Source organism: Dama dama, chromosome 31, assembly GCF_033118175.1.
Source record: "Dama dama isolate Ldn47 chromosome 31, ASM3311817v1, whole genome shotgun sequence".
NCBI lineage: Eukaryota > Metazoa > Chordata > Mammalia > Artiodactyla > Cervidae > Dama > Dama dama.
Window position 1 is genome coordinate 17,604,991 of NC_083711.1, and position 14,938 is coordinate 17,619,928.

At 40.6% G+C, this 14,938-nt stretch overlaps 1 pseudogene; it reads left to right on the forward strand.

Moving 5' to 3' along the window:
* The first annotated feature begins 853 nt into the window (after positions 1–853).
* Positions 854–2,648, forward strand: LOC133049969 (EMI domain-containing protein 1-like; annotated as a pseudogene).
* The last annotated feature ends 12,290 nt before the right edge of the window (positions 2,649–14,938 follow it).

The following is a 14,938-nucleotide window of genomic DNA, read 5'->3' on the forward strand; positions in this document are numbered from 1 at the left end:
ATCCTCTTTTGCTAGGTTGAAATCTGTCTACTGTCATATGGAAAGGAAAGGGGTGTATATATATACATATATAGGATTTATATCACTGTCTTTCAGCCTAGGATTCCAAGAATGTATATTAGGCAATGAGAACATATTTTTCACTACATATTTCGTGTTACATTATTACCTAACACCAGCCAGTATTTTAACAGGAACCCAAAGAAAATGAACAAAATTTTAAATTATGGGTAACTCACTCACTCATTTTAGATTCTGTATTCAGGATTTCTTCATCTTGCTCTCTTGTCCTTCAAGCAGATGATGGCTTGTGCTGGACTGATACAAACTGTGAGAAGGGAGAAACACAGTACACAAAAATCAGAGCATTTCTGAAACAGGAGGCTCTTAGATCAGAAGCCTCTCTTACTCACAGGTGATACTAAGGCTCTATGTTGTTGCTACTGTTCAGTTGCTGAGTCACGTCGGACTCTGTGATCCCATGGACTGCAGCACGCCAGGAGCCTCTGTCCTCCGCTGTCTCCCAGAGTTTGCTCCAATTCATGTCCATTGAGTTGGTGAATCCATGCAACCATCTCATCCTCTGCCGCCTCCTTCTCCTTGTGCCTTCAACCTTTCCCAGCATCAGGGTCTTTTCCAATGAGTCAGCTCTTTGCGAAAGGTGGTTAAATGATTGGAGCTTCAGCATCAGTCCTTCCAATGAATATTCATAGTTGATTTCCTTTAGGATTGACTGATTTGATCTCCTTGAAGTCCAAGGGACTCTCAAGAGTCTTCTCCAGCACTACAATTCGAAAGCATCAAATGCTCTATGATCACTCATAATTTGAACTTTCAAAAAATCCTATGCTTCATGGATTTGTCTGTGATAAATTTAATCAGAGTTAAGTTATATAACAAACTAGAGCGCGCTCGCTGCTGTGCTGGGAACCAGGATCTTCACATCTGGGGTGGCTGGCCGGGTGGGCAGGCAGGCGAGCCGGCACAACAGGCTGGGAGCTATTGCGAGGGGCCCGCGGGAGGGCTCCGGGAGCAGCATGGGCACCCGCAGGCCTGGGCGCTGCTTTGCTACAGGCTTTGGCCACCTGCCAGGCAGCACCGCTTGGAGCGTCGGGGATGGCGGGAGGAGCTAGGTTCTCTGCGCGCAGGAACTAACTGGTGCTCCTAGGCGGTGACCCGCACCCTCTCCTGCCACGTGCAGAACCGCACCAACCTGCAGAGGCTGCTGCAGAATTGCCCCTGGCCGATGACCAGCCCTGGGAACAGCGACAGGGGCTTCCCTGGTGGCTCAGTTAGTAAAGAGTCTGCCTGTGATAGAGCAGACCCGGTTTGATCCCTGGATAGGGAGGATCCCCTGCAGAAGGGAATGGCTACCCACTTCAGATTCTTGCCTGGAGAATCCCATGGACAGAGGAGTCTTGCGTGCTACAGTCCATGGGGTCACGGGAGTCGGACACGACTGAGTGAGAGCTACAAGACGGGGGTGAGACCCACGTACAAGGTGATGTACCAGACGGTGACCGCCTGCCAGTGGAGATGCGGCCTCCGGGCCCTCGCCGCCGAGCTGCAAGGAAATGGCAGACTCCTCTGGTTTCCTGGAGCCTGGGTGATGGGGCAGCGCCACCTGGCGGATGGCCCCTCGGGCCCACAGGCTTCTCTGGTTGTCTCAACTTCAGCAAAGTGTCGGAACTGACGCAGCGCCTGAAGGTGCTGGAGGCCAAGGTGGCTGGGCTAACTGCCCCCGACTCCAGTTGCCCCTCTGAGGACCCTGCCCCGCCTTGGGGCTCCCCAGTTGCCCAGGGCAGCCCTGGGGATGGCGGCCTTTGAGGGCTGCCGGGAGCCAGAGAAAACCGGCGGCCCCCTCTGCTCCCTTGAGATGATGGAGTTGGTGCCGGGGGGCTTCCTGGGCCCACTGCCCCCGAGGGAGACCCTGCAGTGGGGGCCCAATGGGAATGAGAGGTCCAGCAGGTCATCAGCTCCGTGCCCCCAGGAAGCCCTGGTCAGGCCGGAGCTGTGGGTACCCCTGGAAAGAGGAGGACTCCAGGGCCCCTAGGCCCTCTTGGCTCCCTGGCCCCCCTGGCCCCCAGATCCTGTTGGACCACCCTGCACCTGGATCTCCCAGCCTGAGGACCCACTTCTGTCCAACACTTTCACTGAGACCAGCAGCCACTGGCCCCCAGGACCGGCTGGATCCCCAGGCCCCCCAGGACTCATGGGTCCTCCTGGACTTCCTGGTCCCATGGACATTCCTGGGAGTCCTGGACGTATGGGTCCCCCAGGTCCCACTGGACCCAAAGAAGCCCCAGGCCATGCTGGAGAGAAGAGTGAAAGAGGACTGCAAGGGGAGCCCGGCCCGCAAGGCTCCATGGGGGCAGTGGGGAGAACCTGGCCGCAAAGGAGACCTTGGTGAGAAGAGTCCACTGGAACCAGAGGGGTCGGGGACAAGCCTTGCCACCCCCAGGGGCACCCCAAGCCTCCTGAAGGGCAAAAGGGAGGACACACGGCCAGCACCGGATCCTGGCCCCCGGGAGCGGAGCGGAGACAGACTGAGGGTGGTGATGGCCCCATGGGGAGGGCCAGGCCAGGCTTCCCTTCCCAGCCTGGACTGGGCCGACTGCCTCTGGGGTCTGCCCGTCCATATTTATTAATATCCTCAGGGTCCCTTCCGCCACCTAGGCCTTTGGGAGGGGATCTTAGTCCTGGTACCCGGTGCGCGTCTGCCTTCTATGAGGCTGAGCAGGAACTGGGGCCTGAGAGGGAGGCATGGCCCAGGTGAGAGGGCTCCGGCCCTGGGCCTCAGTTTCCCTCTGTGAAAAGGGGTGATGCAGGTCAGCGGCAGGGACGGCAGGTTTGGAGCTTCAACTGCCCAGCCCTGCACACATCCGGGGATGACGAGGGCGGGCAGTCTCCGCCTCCCCGCTCCCCAGCCAAACCTGGGAGCCCACCTGTACCCCTCCTGTCCTTGTTTTCCGGTCCTGGGTTCCTGACCCTGAGGTCAAGCTACCTGATCTGACTGGGTGTTCAGGGCTCCTGTGTCAGTTCTGACCCCTGAATCCTCGGTCCCCCCCCGGGGGCCTGGAGGAGGGGACCGCTTGCTCCCACAACCGCCTGTGACGGCCACAGCAGGTAGATGTGTATCAGCCAATAAAGGCCCCCGCCTGACTGCCAAAAAATTAAAAAAATAAACTAGAGACACCAGGTGGCATTTCCACATTAAGCCCAACTCTTGATACACGGTAGTCTTTCCAAAGTTGTATGTCTTCTCTCTCAGTATTTGTATTATCGTGAAAAACATTTAGCAATTTGCTAGTATGTTTTAAGTACCTGATTTGGCAAGGAACCCGTATTGAAACAGTATTTTCCTTTGTACAATCTTTTTTTTATCACTTTGTTAGCGATAACATTATTTTGTTTTCCTTTTGCTTAGATCAATAAGGCATAGCAAACAATTCTGAACTCTTATTAAGTGCCATATATCTATTTAAATGGAATTATGTGTTGTGGTACAATTGCTCAAAATAACAAAGCTAGAAGAATAAAATGCATTCCAAATAGAGATTCTGGGGTCAAGCTGGCATCTATAATGGAGATAGTTTCTACATTATCATCATTTTCTTTCTAAGGCTTTAGAAGAGTTTTATCATGCTAAGATTGAAGTAATTATGCTTTAGTTTATAGAATCTCAAATAAAAAGAATCTCTATGTTAGAGATGAGATTGTTTTGTTTTAGAGTCATTCACTGAGCAGCTGTAGTTTTTCCTTACAACTTCACTTTCTAGATTGTTTTTAAAGCTGAATAATTCAGTTTAAAAGTCCAACAGCCTTATACTTTTAACTTCATGGTAACTTCACTAAAATCACTGTGGATGGTGACAGCAGTGATGAAATTACATGACGGCTTCTTGGCAGGGAAGCTATGACAAACCTAGACAGTGTGTTAAAGATCAAGGACATCATTTTGCCAACAAAGGTCTGTATCATCAAGGTATCATCTTTCCAGCAGTCATGTACGGATGTGAGAGCTGGACATAGTGGAGCACTAAAGAATTGATACTTTTGTGATGCTGGAATAGACTCTCAAGAATCCCTTGAAAAGCAATGAGATCAAACCAGTAAATCTTAAAGGATATCAACACTGAATAATCTTTGGAAGGACTGATGCTGAAGCTGAAGCTACAGTACTTTGGCTAAGAGGGTGACAGAGGATGAGATGACTGGATGGCATCACTGATTCAATGGACCTGAGCCTGTGCAAACTCTGGGTGATGGTGAAGAATAGGGAAACCTGGAGTGCTGCAATCCATGGGGTCGTGAAGAGCAGACACGACCTGGAGACAGAACAACAACAACTTCACTTGTTTAATTGAAGACTCTGTCCTCCTCCCTCCCCTTACCTGGCATTAATCATTGTGAATTCAACTTCCACAAGGATTAGCCATCTAACACTCAGGTCTCTCAGTTTATCTTGTCTTCAGATGTCCTTTCTCCCCCTCCAGTTCACCTATCTACTGCTCTGACCACTCTTCAGATTTTCATCTCGATTTTGGGTCACTTTTGAAGTTTTGTTATAAAAAATTGCTTCCCAGCCACAAATATCTTAGCCTCCATCTCATTTGCTCAAGAAGCTTAGTCCCACAATCATCCAATTTTATTGAAATTCTAGGGCATTATTCTCACAATAATTTCATGATACAAAGCATCTTCTGACATCATTTTCTTATTTGATTATAGAATCTAACTTAGATTCTATATTTAACATTATCATCCCTCTTTCAAATCTCAACCACTATGAAGTATTATCATTAATATTTCTATCACATTTATTATTATTGATTATTTTTCATAAACTTCTCTGCTACCCTAGTCAAACCCACTGCCAAATCTCCTCAAACAGCCTTGTAATGTGTTTCCACATTTCTACAACTTTCCAATAGCAACAAAGCACCATGATTGGCTTTAAAAAACTATAAATTGCATCATTTATCTTTCATGCATACATAACTGTTTCATTTCCGTATTCTACCTGATGTAAAATACAAACTCATATCTATGTCTAATGCCATCTAATCCTACCCTAGTATCCATCTAAACCAAATTTCTGTTAACTTCCTCACATAAGTTAAAAGATACTGCTCTGCTTTGCTTTCTCACGGTTTCTATGACTATATCCTTCCCAATTTTTAAATCTCTCATTCAAGATTACCTCCAAAGATAAGGTGTCCATAGGTTCATGGATTTATCTCTGGGCTTTCTATTCTGTTCCATTGATCTATATTTCTGTCTTTGTGCCAGTACCATACTGTCTTGATGACTGTGGCTTTGTAGTAGAGTCTGAAGTCAGGCAGGTTGATTCCTCCAGTTCCATTCTTCTTTCTCAAGATTACTTTGGCTATTCGAGGTTTTTTGTATTTCCATACAAATTGTGAAAGTCTTTGGTCTAGTTCTGTGAAAAATACCGTTGGTAGCTTAATAGGGATTGCATTGAATCTATAGATTGCTTTGAGTAGAATAGCCATTTTGACAATATTGATTCTTCCAATCCATGAACATGGTATGTTTCTCCATCTGTTTGTGTCCTCTTTGATTTCTTTCATCAGTGTTTTATAGTTTTCTATGTATACGTCTTTTGTTTGTTTAGGTAGATATACTCCTAAGTATTTTATTCTTTTTGTTGCAATGGTGAATGGTATTGTTTCCTTAATTTCTCTTTCTGTTTTTTCATTGTTAGTATATAGGAATGCTAGGGATTTCTGTGTGTTAATTTTATATCCTGCAACTTTACTATATTCATTGATTAGCTCTAGTAATTTTCTGGTAGAGTCTTTAGGGTTTTCTATGTAGAGGATCATGTCATCTGCAAACAGTGAGAGTTTCACTTCTTCTTTTCCTATCTGGATTCCTTTTACTTCTTTTTCTGCTCTGATTGCTGTGGCCAAAACTTCCAACACTATGTTGAATAGTAGTGGTGAGAGTGGGCACCCTTGTCTTGTTCCTAATTTCAGGGGAAACGCTTTCAATTTTTCACCATTGAGGGTGATGCTTGCTGTGGGTTTGTCATATATAGCTTTTATTATGTTGAGGTATGTTCCTTCTATTCCTGCTTTTTGGAGAGGCAAGGATATAAAATGGAAAAAAGACAACCTCTTTAACAAGTGGTGCTGGGAAAACTGGTCAACCACTTGTAAAAGAATGAAACTAGAACACTTTCTAACACCATACACAAAAATAAACTCAAAATGGATTAAAGATCTAAATGTAAGACCAGAAACTATAAAACTCCTAGAGGAGAACATAGGCAAAACACTCTCCGACATAAATCACAGCAAGATCCTCTATGACCCACCTCCCAGAATATTGGAAATAAAAGCAAAACTAAACAAATGGGACCTAATGAAACTTAAAAGCTTTTGCACTACAAAGGAAACTATAAGTAAGGTGAAAAGACAGCCCTCAGATTGGGAGAAAATAATAGCAAATGAAGAAACAGACAAAGGATTAATCTCAAAAATATACAAGCAACTCCTGCAGCTCAATTCCAGAAAAATAAATGACCCAATCAAAAAATGGGCCAAAGAACTAAACAGACATTTCTCCAAAGAAGACATACAGATGACTAACAAACACATGAAAAGATGCTCAACATCACTCACTATCAGAGAAATGCAAATCAAAACCACAATGAGGTACCATTACATGCCAGTCAGGATGGCTGCTATCCAAAAGTCTACAAGCAATAAATGCTGGAGAGGGTGTGGAGAAAAGGGAACCCTGTTACACTGTTGGTGGGAATGCAAACTAGTACAGCCGCTATGGAAAACAGTGTGGAGATTTCTTTAAAAACTGGAAGTAGAACTGCCATATGACCCAGCAATCCCACTTCTGGGCATACACACTGAGGAAACCAGATCTGAAAGAGACACGTGCACCCCAATGTTCATCGCAGCACTGTTTATAATAGCTAGGACATGGAAGCAACCTAGATGCCCATCAGCAGATGAATGGATAAGGAACCTGTGGTACATATAGACCATGGAATATTACTCAGCCGTTAAAAAGAATACATTTGAATCAGTCCTAATGAGATGGATGAAACTGGAGCCCCTTATACAGAGTGAAGTAAGCCAGAAAGATAAAGAACATTACAGCATACTAACACATATATATGGAATTTAGAAAGATAGTAATGATAACCCTATATGCAAAACAGAAAAAGAGGCACAGAAATACAGAACAGACTTTTGAACTCTGTGGGAGAAGGTGAGGGTGGGATGTTTCAAATGAACAGCATGTATATTATCTATGGTGAAACAGATCACCAGCCCAGGTGGGATGCATGAGACAAGTGCTCCGACCTGGTACACTGGGAAGACCCAGAGGAATCGGGTGGAGAGGGAGGTGGGAGGGGGGATCTGGATGGGGAATACGTGTAAATCTATGGCTGATTCATATCAATGTATGACAAAACCCACTGAAATGTTGTGAAGTAATTAGCCTCCAACTAAAAAAAAAGAAAAAAAGATTACCTCCACAGAGAGGACCTCTCCAATCATTTTCTTAAAGTAGGCACTGTCGTGTCACATTATTCTGAACTTCAATGCCTTGTTATTTTCTTTCATATGGTATATAATGATTATTGGTGTTTCCCTGGTGGCTCAGATGGTAAAGAATCTGCCTGAAATGCAGGAGACCCGGGTTCAATCCCTGGGTCAGGAAGATCCCCTGGAGAAGGGAATGGCAACCCACTCCGGTCTTCTTGGCTGGAGAATTTCATGGACAGAGGAGCCTGATGGGCTACACAAAGAGTCAGATATGACTGAGAGACTAATAACACTTTCACTTTTTCCCCCATAATAAATGATAAACAGAGGTTCCAAGGAATTGGTGTATATATCATGTATAATTAGTGTTTTCTTTTTTCTTCAGATAAATACCCAGGAAAGGAGTTGCTGAATCGTAGTTCTATTTGTAATTTTTTTAGAAGCCTCCATAATATTTTCTATAGTGGCTGAATCCATTTACATTCCCACAAACAGTGCACAAGGGTTTGCTTTTCTCCACATTCTTGACAACACTTATTATTTGTTATCGTTTTAATAATAACCATTTTGACAGATGTGAGGTGATATCTAATTGCAGTTTTGATTTGCATCTCTCTGATCATTAATGATGTTGTATGTCTTCATGGGCTTGATGGCCATCCATATGTCTACTTTGGAGAAATGTCTGTTCAGATCTTCTATCCATCTTTAAATCAAGCTTTTTAAAAATTTTTTGATGTTGAATTGTATGAATTCTTTGAGCATTTTGGGCATTAACCTTTTGATGGATATATTGTTTGAAAATACCTTATCCCGTTCAGGAGCTTGCCTTTTCATTTTGTTGACAGTTCCCTTCACTTAACAAAAGCTTTTTAATTTGATGTAGTCCCACTAATTTATTTTTGCTTTTGTTTTACTTATCTGAGACGACCGATCCAAAAAATAATACTACTAAGACCAATGTCAAAAATGTCACTCTCTTTATTTTCTTCTAGAAGTTTTATGGTTTCAGGTCTTACATTTAATCCTTTCATCCATTTTAATTTATTTTCACGCATGGTGTGAGAAAGTAAGCCGATTTAATTCTTTGGCATGTGGGTATTTAGTTTTCCCAGCACCATTTATTAAAGAGGTGGTCTTTTCTGCATTGTATATTTTTGCCTCCTTTTTTATAGACTAATTGCTCATATAAGTGTGGGCTCATTTCTAGGTTTTCTGTTATGTTCCACTGATCCATGTGTCTGTTTTCGTGACAATATCATATTCTTCTGATGACTGTAGCTTCTGTAGTATAGTTTGAAAACAGGGAGCATAATACTTACAGCTTTATTCTTCTCTCTAGATTGACTATTCAATAATGACTATTGACTATTTTGGCTGTTTTTTTTTTCCATAAGCAATGTTTAATCTTCTGAGGATTAAGAAACAAATTTTTTTAAAAAACTTGCTTAACTAGGTTTATTTTTTCTAAATTCTTCTAAGAATTAAAAACAAATAACCAAACATTGATTTGAACTATCAGATTTTATTTCAGGAAAATCTAATACTTTTCAAAGTTATAATTTTAATGTTATTCCACAAAATTACTTCCTGACATTAAAAACAAACAAACAAAAAACCTTTCCCATCCAAAGATTCCCATATTTGAATTACATTACTGCAAGACACATTTGGAACACACCTCCCTCACAACACACAGACAATATACTTCCTGAAACAGGATTTTAAAATACTGTTAACTTTGCTAAGGAAGTATATTCCCTGTGTAACATTTTTAACTTCAGTATATTAAACAATTAGTAATACAATAAACTTCACAATTCTTAGGTAAAAACATTGCTCCTGGAGGATAATGCACCTTTCTTAAAATTAATTCAGTACACATGTGTAAAGGTAATTCTTTCTTAAACCTTTGTATTTGAAATGGTGATGCTAAAAACAGCCCTAAACAAACCTGAAAATACAGCAGAACGATAGATTTTACGTTATTGCCTTCATGTGAGATTGCATCATTTCCTCTAGTATTTCCAAAGACGAATTTAATAGTGGCTAACTACGCAGAAATTAAATACGTCCATTCTCTCTTTTCTCAAACAATATTTCCTTCATCTCTAACATCAACTATTTTATAAAAGATGCTAAATTAATTAATTAATTATATATATACACACACACACACAACTGAAGCCGGGACAATTTTAATGCTTCCATCAAATTTAATGCCTCTTATTTAGGCATATACATATATCCCATCTGAAAATTTTTGGTCAAGCATGTTTAACCATGACAGCAAATAGTATTTTTAAGAGGTAGATATTTTTTGCATCATGCATTTTTTGTTAATAAATATATTGTCAAGAAAGTGAAAACACAGAAAGATAAAGAACATTACAGCATACTAACACATATATATGGAATTTAGAAAGATGGTAACGATAACCCTATATGCAAAACAGAAAAAGAGACACAGAAATACAGAACAGACTTTTGAATTCTGTGGGAGAAGGTGAGAGTGGGATGTTTCGAAAGAACAGCATGTATATGTATGGGTACACTTTCATTAAATGCCTGCCATTGTGAGTTTGAAAAAAAAAAGAAAGTAAAAACAAGTGCCGAATGTGTTTTCTTAATTATAAAAGTTGAGTGAAAAGAAAAATAAAGATAGTAACAAATTCGCTGCAGTCTGACACTTCAACAGTCATGGTGTTCGGGCTTTGTAGTCAGTGCATTGTGAAACATCATAATAATTTTTATCTCAAATATCAAGTCAATAGAATACTACTTTAATTTGCTTATGTCTTCAACAGGTGAATTATTAAAATCTGTTGGCTATCTCAGGTATATTTGCCTCTGCATGGTTATAGACTACAAGGCAGCATATATTAATATCAGAACACATATTCAGAGCATTTCTGTAAAGCAATCATTGCAGACAGAGTCTTCACCATCTGAGCCATCAGGAAAGCCCAGTTTATCAATAACTTTCCAATTAGAGCCGGGTTTGGGTTGTGGAAAACTCATCCTTAAAGTTAAAAATTTCCACATTTTAATCCCAGATGCAAGTGACTGTTATATTTTTCTGCTTTGAGTTGAGAGTTGCACGTCTTATTGTGGCATCAACAATATTTTTAAAATATATTTATTTATTCAAATATATTTATTTAAAAATTAAAAAGTCAAAGACATAAGACTAGAATTTTGCACTATCATTAAAGAAACTAAATCAGAATTATATAAATAATATATGAGAATTTTATGCTGGATGTTCAATACCCCTAAAATACTAAGCAACTTAGGAAACAATAACTATTGTAATTACACATCATATTAATAATTTATTAAGTCAGTTTTTCCCCCCTAATTATACATTGTTAAATTTACATTTTTTTTTTATTAGTTGGAGCCTAATTTACAATATTGTAGTGGTTTTTGCCATACATTGACATGAATCAGCCATGGATTTACATGTGTTCCCCATCCTGATCCCCTCTCCCGCCTCCCACTCCATCCCATCCTCTGGGTCTTCCCAGTGCACCAGCCCTGAGCACTTGTCTCATGCATCCAACCTGGGCATGATCTGTTTCACCCTTGATAGAATATTTGTTTCAATGCTGTTCTCTCTGAACATCCCACCTTCTCCCACAGAGTCCAAGTCTGTTCTGTACATCTGTGTCTCTTTTTCTGTTTTGCATATAGGGTTATCGTTACCATCTTTTTAAATTCCATATATATGCGTTAGTATACTGTATTGGTCTTTATCTTTCTGGCTTACTTCACTCTGTATAATGGGCTCCAGTTTCATCCATCTCATTAGAACTGATTCAAAAGAATTCTTTTTAATGGCTGAGTAATATTCCATGGTGTATATGTACCACAGCTTCCTTATCCGTTTGTCTGCTGATGGGCATCTAGGTTGCTTCCATGTCCTGGCTATTATAAACAGTGCTGCGATGAACATTGGGGTGCACGTGTCTCTTTCAGATCTGGTTTCCTCGGTGTGTATGCCCAGGAGTGGGATTGCTGGGTCATATGGCAGTTCTACTTCCAGTTTTTTAAGGAATCTCCACACTGTTCTCCATAGTGGCTGTACTAGTTTGCATTCCCACCAACAGTGTAACAGGGTTCCCTTTTCTCCACACCCTCTCCAGCATTTATTGCTTGTAGACTTTTGGATAGCAGCCATCCTGACTGGCATGTAATGGTACCTCATTGTGGTTTTGATTTGCATTTCTCTGATAGTGAGTGATGTTGAGCATCTTTTCATGTGTTTGTTAGCCATCTGTATGTCTTCTTTGGAGAAATGTCTGTTTAGATCTTTGGCCCATTTTCTGATTGGGTCATTTATTTTTCTGGAATTGAGCTGCAGGAGTTGCTTGTATATTTTTGAGATTAATCCTTTGTCTGTTTCTTCATTTGCTATTATTTTCTCCCATTCTGAAGGCTGTCTTTTCACCTTGCTTATAGTTAATAACTTTATATTTTATTGCTTAACTTGGGTTCAATCACTGGGTCAGGAAGATCCCCTGGAGAAGGAAATGGCTACACACTCCAGTATTCTTGCCTGGAGAATTCCATCGATAGAGGAGTCTGGTGAGCTACAGTCCATGGGATTGCAAAGAGTCAGACATGACTGAGTGACTAATGTTTACTTACTTAGATAATTATTTATTCATTTATATTTCTACTATCATTAAAATAGTAATTATGGTGCTCCATGAACTGTAAATTAAAAAAAAAAAAAACAAAAACTGATTGAAAGGCAGCATTCTTGGATTTTGGTGTTTGATAAAATTGGTATCTCTACTAATGGTTATGGAATTATAGTTACTTTGTTAAGAAAGTATACCCCCTGTACAACATTTTTAAATTTCTCAATAGTTTAAGGTTCTGGTGATTTATTTTAAAAGTTCCTAAATTAAAAGGAAATTATGAATGTATTAGTTAAAAGCACATCCCCCCAAAATGATTGAAATTAGCCAATATAATTTAATATGCACAGGTATCTGAACACTCATTTGAAGCTGAGGGTCAATTGGACTTCGTTTTCTTTTTGACTTTTTGTATACTTGCATTGTTCACAAAAAGCACACTTCTAGCTCTAGCTCTACATGCAGCTCTCAGCTTCAAGACACTGTGATATTACATTCTAGGGATGGTTTAGTTTAGTTCAGTCGCTAAGTCGTGACCAACTCTTTGTGACCCCATGAATTGCAGCACGCCAGGCCTCCCTGTCCATCACCAACTCACGGATTTTTCTCAAGCTCATGCCCATCGAGCCGTTGATGTCATCCAGCCATCTCATCCTCTGTTGTCCCCTTCTCCTTCTGCCCCCAATCCCTCCCAGCATCAGGGTCTTTTCCAACGAGTCAACTCTTCATATGAGGTGGCCAAAGTATTGGAGTTTCAGCTTCAGCATCAGTCCTTCCAATGGACACCCAGGACTTATCTCCTTCAGGATGGTAGAGTATAGATATTTTGAAGGTTTTCCTCACTAATCTTTATTCTGAGATATTTTTAATTGCTAAAGTAATGATAATTATTCTGTTAAGGAAAAAATATTAACATTATACTTCAGTAATTCCTCTGTGTTTTTGTTCATTTGCTTTAGATATACAACTCATTTCATTGCACTGTGGGGATCAGTGCACTGCCTTAACATCTTTCATGGTGGATGCCATGAAAGCCAGTTGATATAATTGGAATGCATTCTTATTACAAAGTCATGAGCAGATAGGTGAAACCCTTTTTCAATTAACCTTTTCTCACTTCTGCCTCATTTCCCCTTTTCACTCTTTCCTGCTTCCCTGTGATTGCAGTCCCATTAAAATGTTAACGTATAACACATACTGTATTTTCCTTCCCCCACCTCAGAATCTGTTTTCTAGGGAACCTGGGCTAAGATGATCTCTAAGTGGAAAGAGCATATTTAAAACACTTTAAAATATGGCAGTAGTAAAACTATACTGCCATACAGTGAACTAAAGCATATAATAGAGAAAATTAAAAAGAATATAGCCAAACTTGAAAATAGGCAAAGATTATTTAAGAGGAGAGAAATTAAGGTATATGCCAGGAATAACAAAAATAACGAAAGTTATTTTGATGCTAGACTTTAGAACAGCATCCTGTGTTCTCCTAATAAGGAGCTTTCATAATTTAAAGTAAGTGTCAGAAAATTGTTTAAGGGGTCTAGAACATGTCATGAAAAAATATGCCACTTTGGTATAAGAAATATTTTGAGCTGAAGCCAATTGAGAATCAGCAAATGCAGTAAGAGTTCTTTTCCTCTCCATGGGATCTCCCTGACCCAGGGGTCAAACTTATGACTCCTGCGTTGGCAGGTGAATTCTTTACCACTGAGCCACCAGGGAAACCCATTTGACTTTTTCTCACTTCAAGGAGGCATAGGTCTTCAGAGAGAAACATATATAGGAAGGCAAATCTTCACTTGCTCACCTAACAGCCTAGAGAAGAGCTTCTGGGGATCCATGAATTAGGGGTAATGAGAAGGCAGGGGATGAATTGTATCTCCCAACAAAAAGCTTCAGGGCAGTTAGTAGATTTCACTACAGTTTACAGTTTTCTATTTCAAACAAGCATTTTATGGAATTTAGTTATATACATCTGTGTTTATCTTTTGTCCATTATCTCACATATTGGAATTTAATCTTTTGTTATTAAGTAACCAAAGTTTTCTATCTCCAAAATGAGTTGTTCTTTTCCTGGTAATCAATAGGAAACGTGTATTAGATTAGAGTAGTTTGTTCAATGAACTGCTGCTACTTTAGCACGTTATCATTCAGTATGAGATAACAGACTGGAAATAGTTACAGGAATGGTGTATTACGCAAAGAATGGTGGTTTAGTTGCTCAGTCATGTCCAGCTCTTGAGACCCCACGGACTATGGCCCTGCAGGCTCCTCTGTCCATGGCATTTCCCAGGCAAGATTACTGAAGTGGGTTGCCATTACCTTCTCCAGGGGATTGTTTCAATAAAGGGATTTAGCACAGGTCTCCTGCACTGCAGGCAGACTCTTTACCAACTGAGACTTCAGGGTACCTATATCCTTTTCCTTATATTCTACATTGATTTAAAGACTAATAGATTGCTTAATAAATCTTATAGAAAAAAATGCTCTGAGAATATACCTACAAATGTCACAGGAGATGGCAAGAGTAAACCTTGACATCTTAGGAATCAGTGAACTAAAATAGACTGGAATGGGTGAATTTAACTCAGATGGCCATTATATCTACTGCTGTGGGCAAGAATCCCTTAGGAGAAATGGAGTAGCCATCATAGTCAACAAAAGAGTCTGAAATGCAGTACTTGGATGCAATCTCAAGAATGACAGACTGATCTCCGTTCATTTCCAAGGCAAACCATTCAATATCACAGT